Genomic DNA, 13,015 nt, shown 5'->3' with positions numbered 1-13,015 from the left:
ACTGTATCCTAGTACAGCTTTTAAAGTAGTGAAAAAATAAAAGCTGGGACAGAGGTATTACATGGCTGAAGAGTCAGTTAATACCTTCCCCTGGTAAAGAAGAGCTTTAGGATTGTGTTTTATGAATATTAAATCATTTGAAGGCTGAGAGACTATCACTTCTCTGTTTACTCTCTTCACTTCTTTTCCATCTTTCTTTTCCATTTGGGCTAGGAGCTCTAAGCAACCACATCTGTCTGACTTCTGGCTCTGTCCCAAGTGGGACTTGAGGAGGTCACTAAACCTTTCTGAGCTTCCTTTGCCCAGTTCATAAATTGAGAAAGTTGGGATAAACTATCTCTGGCATGTCTCACACATTCTATGATTCCATAAAATCTTTGGAGTTGAAAGAATATTCAGATCACAGATAATGGTTTGTCCCAAGACACACACAGTAGGCCATTGCATGGGAGATTTTGATATATACCAGACTTGATGTAAAAGTCACTTTTTTCTATAACAACAGATCAATAGTAGCTAAGGTATGTGAAGTTTTAATAATAATTTTCCCTTCTTGAATTCAGTGAGGTATATGCTAAATAACTCTTGGATTGTTTCTTGTTTCATTCCACTTTCATGCAACAGCAGGCTCATAGTAAATTTCACGTTATTTGACTTGCACAGTAATTTATCACATTGGGGAAACTGCATCTAGCCTCAACAAATTAAAGCCAAATTTGATTTAATCATTTTCATTTTAACAGAAGCCATTAGCATGGCAGGATTAAGAATAAATTCTTTGTTTTGATTATTTGTGTTGAATAAATTTATTGGATTCCTTACCAAATTACTCTTTACATTCTTCGCTGCTCTGGCCATGATTTGTTTATTAATGATTGAGGTCACCACCCGATTTATGAACAAAAGCATCTGTCCTACTCACAATACCTCTCATGAAAATTCTTGGTGTTTATTGCCTTGTAATGAAAGCACTGATGGTGATTAGTGTCAACCAAGCCTCTAAATATTTATATATTTGATTCATAAAAGTTTTCAAAGGGTGAGTTTTGTTAAATTTGAGCTCTCGTAAGTGTGCGAGTTATGTTTCTCATAATAGTTATTTTCTGACGCCCAGGATACAGTTGGGCTATATTGGATGTTGGAATGGATCTAGAGTGGATATCAATACTTAAAATTTATTGAGCGTTTATTATGTGCCATGCATTGTTCTAAATGCTAGAGGTGCATTAATGTTTTGGGTTGTCACAGTGATCCTGTGAGGTGCTTATGTTTCTGATACCCAGTACATAAATGAGGAAACTTACACCCAGGTAGATTAACTCACATAATGTCCAACAGTCAATGAACAGAGACCCAGAGTGCATTGCTAGGCAATCTGGTAATAGCACTCACTCTTAACCATTCTACTCTACTGCCTTTGACCTAGATAAAATCCTAGCTGTACCCCTATAACTCTTGCTGTGTGCCAGGAACTCTTCAAAGTCTTTAAATTTTAACCATCACAACAACTCCGTAAGAGAGGTACTATTATTATCTCTATTTTATAGATAAAGAAACTGAAGAAGAGAAAGTTTTGTTAACTCGTCCAAGGTCACATAGCAACAATCACTGGAGCTAGAACTGGATGCATGTATGTAGTTCATCTTCTGAGCCTCTCTTTTTAAATACTGATTTGTTTAACTTTTCATAGGATGCATATGTTTTGTAATTTACTAGTTGTGTGCAATTTGGAAAGTATTTTCTCACATATAAATGGTCATAAAATATTTGCTTCACAAAGCTGCTATGAAGATTATCAAATCAGTATTGATATATTAAAGGGTTTTGGAAAGTATACGCTGAGATAGTGAACTTGGAGATACCTTCATCGCCTTCCTCCTAGGTAGGTGACCATCATGAGGCATCTAGCCAACCCTTTCTGGCCTCTGTTTTTTCTAGTGAGAGGGCTTCTTTTTAAGTGGTTCTCTGGGTCTTCTCTGGTTCCTTGACTTTAAATACCATGTGTACATTGATGACTTTTAGTGTACAGTTTTTGCGTGGACCTTTTCTTTGAACTCCAAAACATGTCTACAACTGCAACTCAGTATCTCTGCTTGGATGGCTAGTGGTCCTCTCAAACTGAACACTTCCAATACTGAGCTCTGGATCAAATGTGCCTTGTTCACCACTCACTGCCTCTCCCTACCAACATCTGACCCCTGCTCCTTTCCCAGCCTTCCCATTTAATAAATGACACCTCTACTTATTCAGTTGCTTAAGCCAACACACCTAGAAAGTTATTTTTGACTCCTTTCTTTCCTTCATACCCAAATATTGATTGAGCAAATTCTCTTACCCTTACCTTCAACAGACACCCTGCATCCGAAGACTACCATTGTATAAGTACCACCACCCTTGTCCAAGCTGCGATCCTCTTTCTTGCACCTAAGCTACTGAGCTAACTAGTTTCTCTTGTCACTATTGACCTTTTAAAGATGTTGATTGAAGATGTCACTTTCTTGCTCAAATTTAGACCAACATCCTTACCTACATGGCCTTACATAATCTGAACCCTGCCTCTCTCTTCCACCTCATCCTATCTTGTTCGTTCTGTGCTAGCACAGTGGTCTTCTTGTTTTTGCTCACACATGAAGTGTGTTTATTTTCATGGGTTTTCTCCTTTTGCTCTCTTCCCACTGATATTCTCAGGTCTAGTTTTTTAAATCTCATTCCTGTCTATGCTCAAATGTCCCTACCTCAATGGCATTCTCCTTGACATGTTCACTCTCTCTAAAGCTCTAAGCTTTCCATCCCATCATTTTCAAGTATTGCTCTTGGCACTAACTACTGTTGAACCATATTTTATATATTTATTTTTCTATTATCTGTCTTCTACAGCAAAGCGTAAGCCTTCTGAGGTCAGGATCTTTGTCTTGTTTTTCACTGTATGTGTAGCAACTAGGACACAGACAATCAGGATATATTTCCTAATTGTATGCATTCCTTGTAAGGTATAGCATAATAATTCCATGTTTAGCCAATGGTAATTGCATAATCTATAGGCTGTTGGGGCGGGGAAGTGCGGAGCTGCCATTTTATATATCTTGTGCTCTTAGAGCACTCTTATTTGCCAACTTTCACATATTCTCTGGCCTCGTTCCTGATTAGTAATTCTGGTTTCACTCATGGGTTGGCTGTCTTCCTAACTTTCAATATCTGGCTCTGTTTTCTGGCTTCTGCTCCTATCTGTCCATTCGGCCATGGCATCTCTGTGGCTGATAGAAACCTCCCTATTGGATATAGCCCCACACCTCCTACCTGGAATATTGATTGCTCTCACAGGCAGCTCCTGCCAAGAATTGCCAGCCCTTCTGTGTATCTTGAATTGCTAATCTTTCGACTTCTAGTAAAGAGGGTTTGATAAATCGTGGTCCCTTTTTTTTTCCTCAATTAAGATAAATTTTTATTTTTATTTATTTTTTTGAAGTTTATTAATTTATTTTGAGAGTGAGAGAGAAAGCATGCATGCCCGCGTGCATGTGAGCAAGGGAGAGGCAGCGAGAGAGGGAGAGGGAGAATCCCAAGCAGGCTCCACGCTGTCAGCACAGAGCCTAACGTGGGGGCTCAATCCCACAAACTGTGAGATCATGACCCGAGGGGAAACCAAGAGTCAGAGGCTTAACCTACTGAGCCACCCACATGCCCCAGGATACAGTTTTAAATGTGTTTGTAACTGGTGGACATACTTGCCAATCTTTATCTGCATTATGTCTGAAGTCTCTTCCCTAACCAGTGCTTGCATCACTGAGAATAAAGTACGGGATCGTAGTAGGAACTTTAATCCCAACAACACGTGTGTTCTGTTACCTTCCCCTAGCATTCAGAATGATTGTCTTTTTTGCTATTTACTACTTACGTGAGCTTGGACAGATTTCATCATTTCAGTGTTCTTGTCTACAACATAGCAATTAAAAATACTTACCTATCAGAATTATTGTAAACATTAAATCAATTGAAATTGGTACATTAAAGGCACTTATACAGATCATGGACTGTGAATCAGAAAGATTGGGGTGTTCGTACAGACTCTGCCTCTTACTAGCTATATAAGTAGCTAATATTAAGCTTCATAAAGATACTACTGTCCCTCCCTCTGATATTGTGAGAATTGAATTGTAAAACTTACACAGAACACCAAAGTGATGATCAGACTTCATCTTTCACCCCATATGTCCATGCTCTGGCCCTATTTCTGATTTTCATTCTGGTCCTCTGGGAAACCTTCCCAGACAATTTGCTACATCCTTGCCATTCTCCTTCTCAGCGAGTTAGACCTTGCTCATGTATCTCCATACAACCCTTAGATCTTTTTTAATTCAGTCATCCTGGGCTGCCTCATAACTTAGCAGGAATTTTCTTTGGCCTTAAATCCCTACTTTTGACTGCTTTCACAACACTGAACTCATATGTCAGTGTTCACTCAGTTAATTCTAAAGTTAGCTATATCCCTGAACTTCGTGGTTTTGAATATTCTCCACCTTCCTCCCTAGCCACAGGGAGAAGGTCATGTATCAAGTTCTTTCATGACAGTCAGGGAAGCCCAGCATGTCACATACATGTACCTGTAGGATGCATAATTATAGCCAGATATTCAGAACATATCCAGGAGAGGTATAAAAATAGCTATTTCACTTTAAATTTTGCTTAATTTATTGCTCCTTTTTGGATTGATCAACAATATTTTACAATTGTGTCCATACACATTTGAGAATAAAATCCTTCGCTGGCATTGTAAAAGGAACCTATTGATGATTTATCTCCTTGGGTAAAAGACTTAGAGCAGTTATCTAGCTAATCACTTACTTTTAAAAATACAAGAATGCATTAATTGGACATTTCCATTCACTGGGGCAGGATGCCAAGGAGCTACAACCCCTGAAAACCAACCCTGGGGATGCTTATTTTCATCTCTGTTTTTTACTGAGTTACTACCACTTTGTGGCTCTAAGTTTGGACCTGTTTGAAAATTATGTCACTGCCAATTACATATAAACTTTATTGTGGTTAATCTACAGAAAATAAATTGATGACAGTGAGAATATTGTGTTTATACATAAATATTTTACTTAAAGGTGTTCACAGTTCTTAGAGATGGGACAAATGAATCAGCGGCTTTGGGGGTTTAGAACTATAGGAAAAACTTATGCCTTCCCTGAAGACATTTTCTCTCTCTCTCTGTCTCTCTTAGTATATTTTATTTTAGGTTGGCAAATAGGATCGATCAAGAGATAGCTTTAAAAGGTACTCAAAAGAACTTAAATATATTTCTGAGAAAAAATTATACAGGGAACATTGATTATTTTGTTGTATTTATGAATTTAAATTAGCATTTTCATAATTTGTTCTAAGCAATCCTAAACTCAGTACCCAATTTTGGTATGCAGTTTGAAAAAAGTAAAGCTTGGAAATTACTTGCAAGAATGCCTTAAAGTAATATCAAAATTGGCTAACATTCACTCAGGATCTATGATTTTGAGATTATAGTCTCACTGGTACTATTTACCAATGGCAAGACAAGAGTTTAAATCTTGTGTAGAAAATCCCTGCCGTTTTTCAATTTGGTAAATTCAGAAGCTAAATAGTATTACAACCTAAAAGAATTAGATGCATCTTTTTACCTATAGTTAATCTCAAAACAACAAAATATAGGAACAAAATAAATTAATACATCTACTTTGTGGGGGCCATTTTAAACATTTAAAAGAAATTATTGAGTAATGCTTTTAAAATTCTCATGGGAACTATAAATCATAGTGAATTGCTCTTTTGAGACACTACTATCATTAAAGAATTGCAAAGATAGTATCTTTATCTTGCAGAGGAGATAATATACAGAATAAAATACATACCTGTCTTAATAAGTTGGCCAAATTAGCCTCTTGTAATTATAAGAATCTCCTTAAGTGTTTTTTTTTTCCTTTGACCATAGTTTTTCTAGTACACTTACTTTCATGAGACAATAATCTTGTCTTCGTAGTGATGAGGAGATTATTTTGCACTTACATCATCCCTTTCATCTGAACATGTCAAAGTCTATTTAATTATCCCATTTTACAGATGGGGAATCAAAACTCTTAAAGTGTGAATGACTTGTCCAGGTTCACAAAGAGTCAGTGGCAGTCAGCTTAAGAATCAAGAATGGAGATTTGCTCCACTTGTCCAAACACAAGAGATTGCTGTCATTCTGGATACATTTCATGTATTATACTTAATAAGGAAAAGTGACCCACTGTGTTTAATAAACAGCAATGCACATATAATCAGTATTCATTCACAAGAATTATTTGATTGTCAGTGGAATGCTGTTCTATTGGCATTGGCCAGAATGACAGCTGTAACATATGTGTGAAACAATTAAAACTTGAATCAGTCAATATCTCAGAGGACTCCAGATCCAGTATCATTTCAGTGGACAGAAAAGTAGAGAAAGGAACACATTATTTAAGGGTTGAAATGCTCCCACTCTACATGCTGGAAATTTTCTGTAATCTCAAGTTAGTTAAATTGACGTCATAGGGGCGCCTGGGTGGCGCAGTCGGTTAAGCGTCCGACTTCAGCCAGGTCACGATCTCGCGGTCCGTGAGTTCGAGCCCCGCGTCGGGCTCTGGGCTGATGGCTCAGAGCCTGGAGCATGTTTCCGATTCTGTGTCTCCCTCTCTCTCTGCCCCTCCCCCGTTCATGCTCTGTCTCTCTCTGTCCCAAAAATAAATAAACATTGAAAAAAAAAATAAATAAATTGACGTCATAATCTAATTGGCATAGGGTTGTAAACATAGACTTTGTCTCACTATTGCTAATGTGGCTACTGTCCCTGTTCAGAGACTAACTTGGCCAATATCGAAGGGTAACAACTGTGTAGCCCCAATCTCAGGGGGATTAGTCTGCTTAGTGGAAGTTGTTTAATTAGTTTTCTTGCATCATGGAAAGGGTAGCACTTTGATGTAACTTGAATTAAAAACTTCTTCTGAATATGGACTTGCCTTTGCTTCCCACAATCCTTCCATTATCACCATCATCTATTGATTGTTGAAATGTCTTATTCATTTTCATGGTATCTTGTCCAACATTACTTAAAACCCCAAATTTTATTTTACATTAAAGGAAGGATTAGCAGCAAGCTATAGATAAGAGAAGGGTGGACAGAGAAAAAACAAAAGAATGTAGAAGAAGAAATAACTATATATTTACAAATGTTCATATCAGAGCAAGGAGGAAATACTCATAATGATAATGATTACAGTCCTCATTTATAGTGTTTATAACCTTTCTTTTCTGCTCCATATTTCCTTTGACCTTGGCAAGCACCTCAGCTGGTTATGATTTCTTGCCTGTTGGGTGACTCAAAAACTTCACTTCTAAAGTCTGTGACATTAGTGTTCTTACCTATTTTCCTATCTGTTGTTGAAGTTTTACATTAACTTTTATCATAAGACATTGGAATACTTATAATGCCCAAGATGATCTGCTCTCAGACATATTCCTCCATGACTTCCTTATGTAGAAGCAACACAATTTCCTATTAATAGTCAGAACCAGTCACCAAATCCAGTATAATAACACTCTTTTTGCTTTTCTTTCACTAACATCAGGAGCTTACAGTTTCCAGTTTAATGGAACCATTGTTTTATCCCCTGGTGGAAACATATCACTCTTGGGAACTAAGACTTCTAAACCAAACAGAGCTATAAGTTGCAAAAATGAGAAGTACACATTTCATTAATGGATAATTAAGACAAATAGTAGAAGTAGTTACTCCCATTTCTATTCTTTGATTCCCAGACATGTGAATCTTAGGTATGAGGGAAATTCATACTTTGGTTACCGATTTCAGAGTACAGACCATGTCCTGGAGAACACTACCCTGTCTCTGCAAGGTATTGTCATCCATTTGGTGCTGCAACTGACTATTCAAGTGGCCAGTTCATCATTCTGTCAGGTTAGCTGCCTCAGGGTGATGGGAAACATGGCAAGACCAGTGAATCCATGAACATGAGCCCATTGCCACACTTCATTTGCTCTAAAATGAGTTCCCTGTTGAGAAGCAATGCTGGGTGGAATACCCAGATGGTGAATGAAGCATTCTGTAAGTCCACAGTGATGGTTTTTGCAAAAACATTGCAGGAAGGCAAATCTATATCCAGAGTATCTATTCCAGTGAGAACTAAGTTTTGTCCCTGCTATAATGAAAGTGGTTAAATGTAATCTGCCTGACACTTGGTAAATAGCTTGAGGATCTCTACCATGTGAGGAACGCTGCTCTATGGGGACTTAGTGTAAGTCTCTGATGTTGGTCAGATAGATATTTGGCAGTGGCTGTAGCCAGATTGGCCTTGATAAGTGGACATTCGTGTTTCTGAGCCTATGTGTAGCCCCCATCCTTGCCGCCATGGGTGCTTTGTTCATAATCCTGTTGGACAAGAACAAGGGTGAATGGGGAAGATATGTGACTGATACTCAAGCAAGTTATTGTGTTTATTTGAGTATTAAGACTCTCCTCTGCTAATGTTGCTTTTGGTGAGTCTTTACATGGAACAAAAATATATCCTGGACGAATCAGAGAAATCTGTGCTCATATCATTCCCTCAAAATCTTTCTTACCACTAATTTTCCAGTTGTGCTTCCTCTAAGTTTCTGATCACTCAGACATTACTTGTGAATCAGTGTAGATTCATACCTCTTGCCATCACTCCTTGCAAGCAAAATTAACGACCAGGTACACTATTTGAAGTTCTGCTGACTGGTGGATTTTCTTTCACCATTCTCCTTTAAAGTTACCCTTGAGTGGGACTACAATGCTGTGGTCATCCACATTAAAGTATTGCCAGCATATCATGCAGAACCATCCGGAAACCAGGCCTAAATTTTTCTTCTTTTATCATTTGGCTGTAGGAAACTCTCCATGAAGTCATAGGCATGGGTTGAAAAACAAGAAGCAACGCAGTAGGTAGGAACTGGGAAAATCTGAGATACTTATTCATGTAACTTTATTGTGCTTTTGGGATTTGCTGAAGCTCAATCTTCCATAAAACACCTCTACTTGAGGGTTGCCCAAATAGCTGGTTGGGTGAGACAACGCTGAGTTTGTAATGGTGATCTCAGATTGCACAGTAGTGTGGTGCCCCTGGCCAAGTATTGAGCTTCTTCTACTACCAGAAGAAGCTGGAAGCTGTTTCTTAAAGGAGAGTAACTGGGTACAGAGCATAACTTTGCTCCAAAATCCTAGATTTTTGAACTGTGATTTACCTACAGTGTACTGTGATTTACCTACTGAGCAAAGGCTCAGTACCTTACTGCTGTCTGCCACAGATACTTCATATACCATCAGATCTGCTGGATTGTATGTGACATTCAGAGATACATTAAAAAGCCCAAGCTAGGGGCGCCTGGGTGGCTCAGTCGGTTAAGCGGCCAACTTCGGCCCAGGTCATGATCTCGCGGTCCGTGAGTTCGAGCCCCGCGTCGGGCTCTGTGCTGACAGCTTAGAGCCTGGAGCCTGTTTCAGATTCTGTGTCTCCCTCTCTCTGACCCTCCCTCATTCATGCTTTGTTCCTCTCTGTCTCAAAAATAAATAAACATTAAAAAAAAAAAAAGCCCAAGCTAGTCACATAGAAAGAACTACATGAGAAAGAGAGTACCTCCTCATCTTTACCCAGGTATACATTGTTGTCTACCCAATCAGGTGTCCCAAGTGTTCTAAGTATACATTACTTGTTTGTATGAAAATGGCTAAAAGACACTTTGGATAAGCAGAGTTGTAGACTTAATAAAATTAATTGTAATCACAAGCATTATTACGAGAGTGTGGCCTGTTCACGTGAAAATTAACTGATGTGGAACTCTTTCATCATGACCTTAAAGCTCCACCTATTTTCCTGTCTGCGTCCAGATATAGTTTCTATTTACTTAAAAATAAGAATGTGATAGTGTTTTTTCTACTGTAAAATTATACATGCCCATGATAATTAGTTAGTAATTTTTTTTAAGGAATTACAAATCACCTACACTCTCTCCAAGGAGAGTTAAGTAGTGTTAACATTTCTATAAGCCTCTGTTTTTATATCTAACTTTATGTACACAGGATGCATGTGTACACACACACAATTTTACCTGCTGTATATACTGTTCTATAACTGCTATCCTCATGTGGAAATTTATTAGGAAACTCTTTATTTGCCAAGGATTGAAAATGTACAATGGAATTGCTGAGCAGTACTCTGTTGATTACATATTCTATATATACTATATTTTATTAATTGATTCCTTATGAATGATATTTAGTATATTTTTTAATTTTCTGTTATAAAAGTGTTTCAGTGAACATTGTGACAAATATACACACATACACATGTAAATATATAGATATAGGTGTGTATTTGTCCAATTATCATATCAGGATATATTTTAAGGAAAGATATTGATGGTTATTATACATTTAAACATTGACACATGTTACTGAATTCTTTATCAAAAGTGTGTGCCAATTTATGTCCCATGGAAATTCCATGAGAATGGTGTTCTTTTTAGAGTAGGACATTTATTTAAATTAAAAGGATGTTAAAATGGAAAGCTTTTCAAACCTTTAAGAGCAGAATTGTTTGCTCAGCTTCTTTCTTTCTTTTAAACTAAGAATTTCTTTTAAATGTGGAAGGACAATAAATAATCTTATTCCCTAAATGGTTTTGATATGTGGCCAGAACTGGGGTAGATTCAGCAAGTTTCAGACATTTTTTCCATTTTCCTATTTTTTGGCACTCTATGGGGATTAACAAAACTTTTTTTTTTTTTTTCATGTAATTGCTAAGTTTCTTTTCTTGGAGAAAGAATTATACTCTGATTTTCTGGTAAATATCTAAAGCTTATCCATCTATTCCACATCATTTAATAATACTCAGAGGCACTCTTATCCATAGATATGATGGAATTGGATTTCTAAGTCAGCAATAGGGAACTTTTGAGATAAACTTCTTTTCCTAGAGCTGAAACCTGAAGGGGAAAAAAAGTGCTTACAATTTTGAGGATGTATACATACTATTGAGGGGAATAAGTGGAGAGAGAGAGAGAGAGAGAGAGAGAGAGAGAGAGAGTAAAACCAGAGGAGGAAGTACCCTGAAATTGTCAAGAATGAGTAATAAGGAAGAAGAGTAAGAAAAAAAGTCAGCTTTCAAACTGAGGCACAATATTTGCCTAATTAAACAGTGAATTTACCTGAAGTTGTAATAAAGGAAGTGAATATATTTTCTTGAGCAAAGGTAAGAACTGTATGTTTTTCAAATTTGTCATCATTGTACTCATTCATGACCAGGCCTCTAAAGATATTTGACCAACTCCTATTGTTTAGATCTCCATTGGTCTTTTTCTTCCTCTTAATGATTGTGTAGAAACAAAATAGTATTCTGCATCCTCTGGTCACTTAAAGAGTAGATTCGTCACTTTTAGGTTAAAAATCCTTGTTTTAACATGGAATACTCTATATTGGCAAAAATGGGTCCCATCTTGCAGTGATCTCGACAGACTGCCAAAGTCCTACTTTCCCTGGGCTCTTTTTGCTGAGGCTCTGTCTCTTGAGAACCCAGATGTCTTTCTGCCTGCTGAAGAGACCCCCCAGGCTGGTGCTCCGCGGTGAGAAAATATGTGCCTTCATAATCACAATCTCAGACATGTCTCACTATTTGTTTCATTCGGTTTTATATTTTCTAGAAGGCTGTCTGTCACTCCAAATGGCACTCATTTTGAAATAGTTAAACCCAAGCACAGAAAAATGTAAAGTGGTTGGATGAGGAATCCGGACACCTTGGGCTTAGACAGGCCTGAAGTTTTGTCTGTGTTTCTTCCTGCTCCCAATTTTCTGTTCATTCCTCTCCTGTTTCGTATCTCAGTTCCCCTACCCCCAACTTTATTTGCATCTCCAAATTTGACTCTGTGTGACCTTTCAGCTCCAGAGCTTATAAAGGCAGACTAAATACAGTCAGTATCTGCAACTCTACATTCATTTTTCTCAAGAGAGGAATCCGATTGGGCTGACTTCCAAAGGAGAAACTTCCCTGTCGCTGAAAGAATTCAAGCAGAGACAGGTTGGTCATCAGTCAAAGTAGTAGAGAGAGTTCTAGTTTGGGCATGGAAGATGAACCAGATGACCCCTAATTCCTTTCAGCTTTAGGATTCAAGTAATATATCTTTGCTTAAAACCCTCTCCCTAGAAAATAGCTTCCAAAATAAACACCTACATCATTACTCTTTCTTCAATGTCTGTCAGAAGATTTGCTACTGTCATCATTGAAAAACGATGTAGAACATTCCAGCAATTTCAATTCCTCAAAATGCCAGATGTTATGTTATTAATCATTTATATGTAAATATATATGCATCAATATACATGTATATATGTATTTACATACGTGTAGTATGAGATATGCATAGCTTTATGGTGCTAGATAAATTCTTTCAAAGAAAGAACTTTGTAGTCTGAAATATTTCCATTACAATTAGTAAAACCCTACATGTAGTCCCCAAGTAATAATCAGGACAATTTAGCACTCCGTCTTTGTGTGGCTACTATCATAAGTTTGAACCGGGGGCTTAATACATAGGGGTAGCATTGCTAAGGAAACCATTCCCTTGGTATCCACGTGTGATTAAAAAGCTTTGTCTTGCTTTTGTGTCTGACTTAAAGGTACTATATATTTCAGATAGAATTAGCATAAAATAAAAAAAAACCAAATAAATAAAAGAAAACAAAACAAAACTCTAAATACCTTTATTTTTAATTAACTACCCTTTAAAACATAGATTAGTATAAAAGTTTAAGCAAAAATTTAATGAGATTGCTTCTGTGTGTCAAGCTTCTGTCCCTTCACCTACAATCAGCACCAATTGATTAGACTTTTTCTGTTTTGTTTCAGAGGAAAGTGGTTCTACTATTTTTGTTTCACCCTGTCTCTAGAGGTAAAGGGATGATGTCAAGCAGTCTGCTGTATTC

This window comes from Lynx rufus, unplaced genomic scaffold (assembly GCF_022079265.1).
Source record: "Lynx rufus isolate CCGP_SWC_20201006 ecotype Redwood Valley unplaced genomic scaffold, mLynRuf1.p SCAF_2, whole genome shotgun sequence".
In the NCBI taxonomy this organism is placed as follows: Eukaryota; Metazoa; Chordata; class Mammalia; order Carnivora; family Felidae; genus Lynx; species Lynx rufus.
This window is presented reverse-complemented; position numbering follows the sequence as displayed.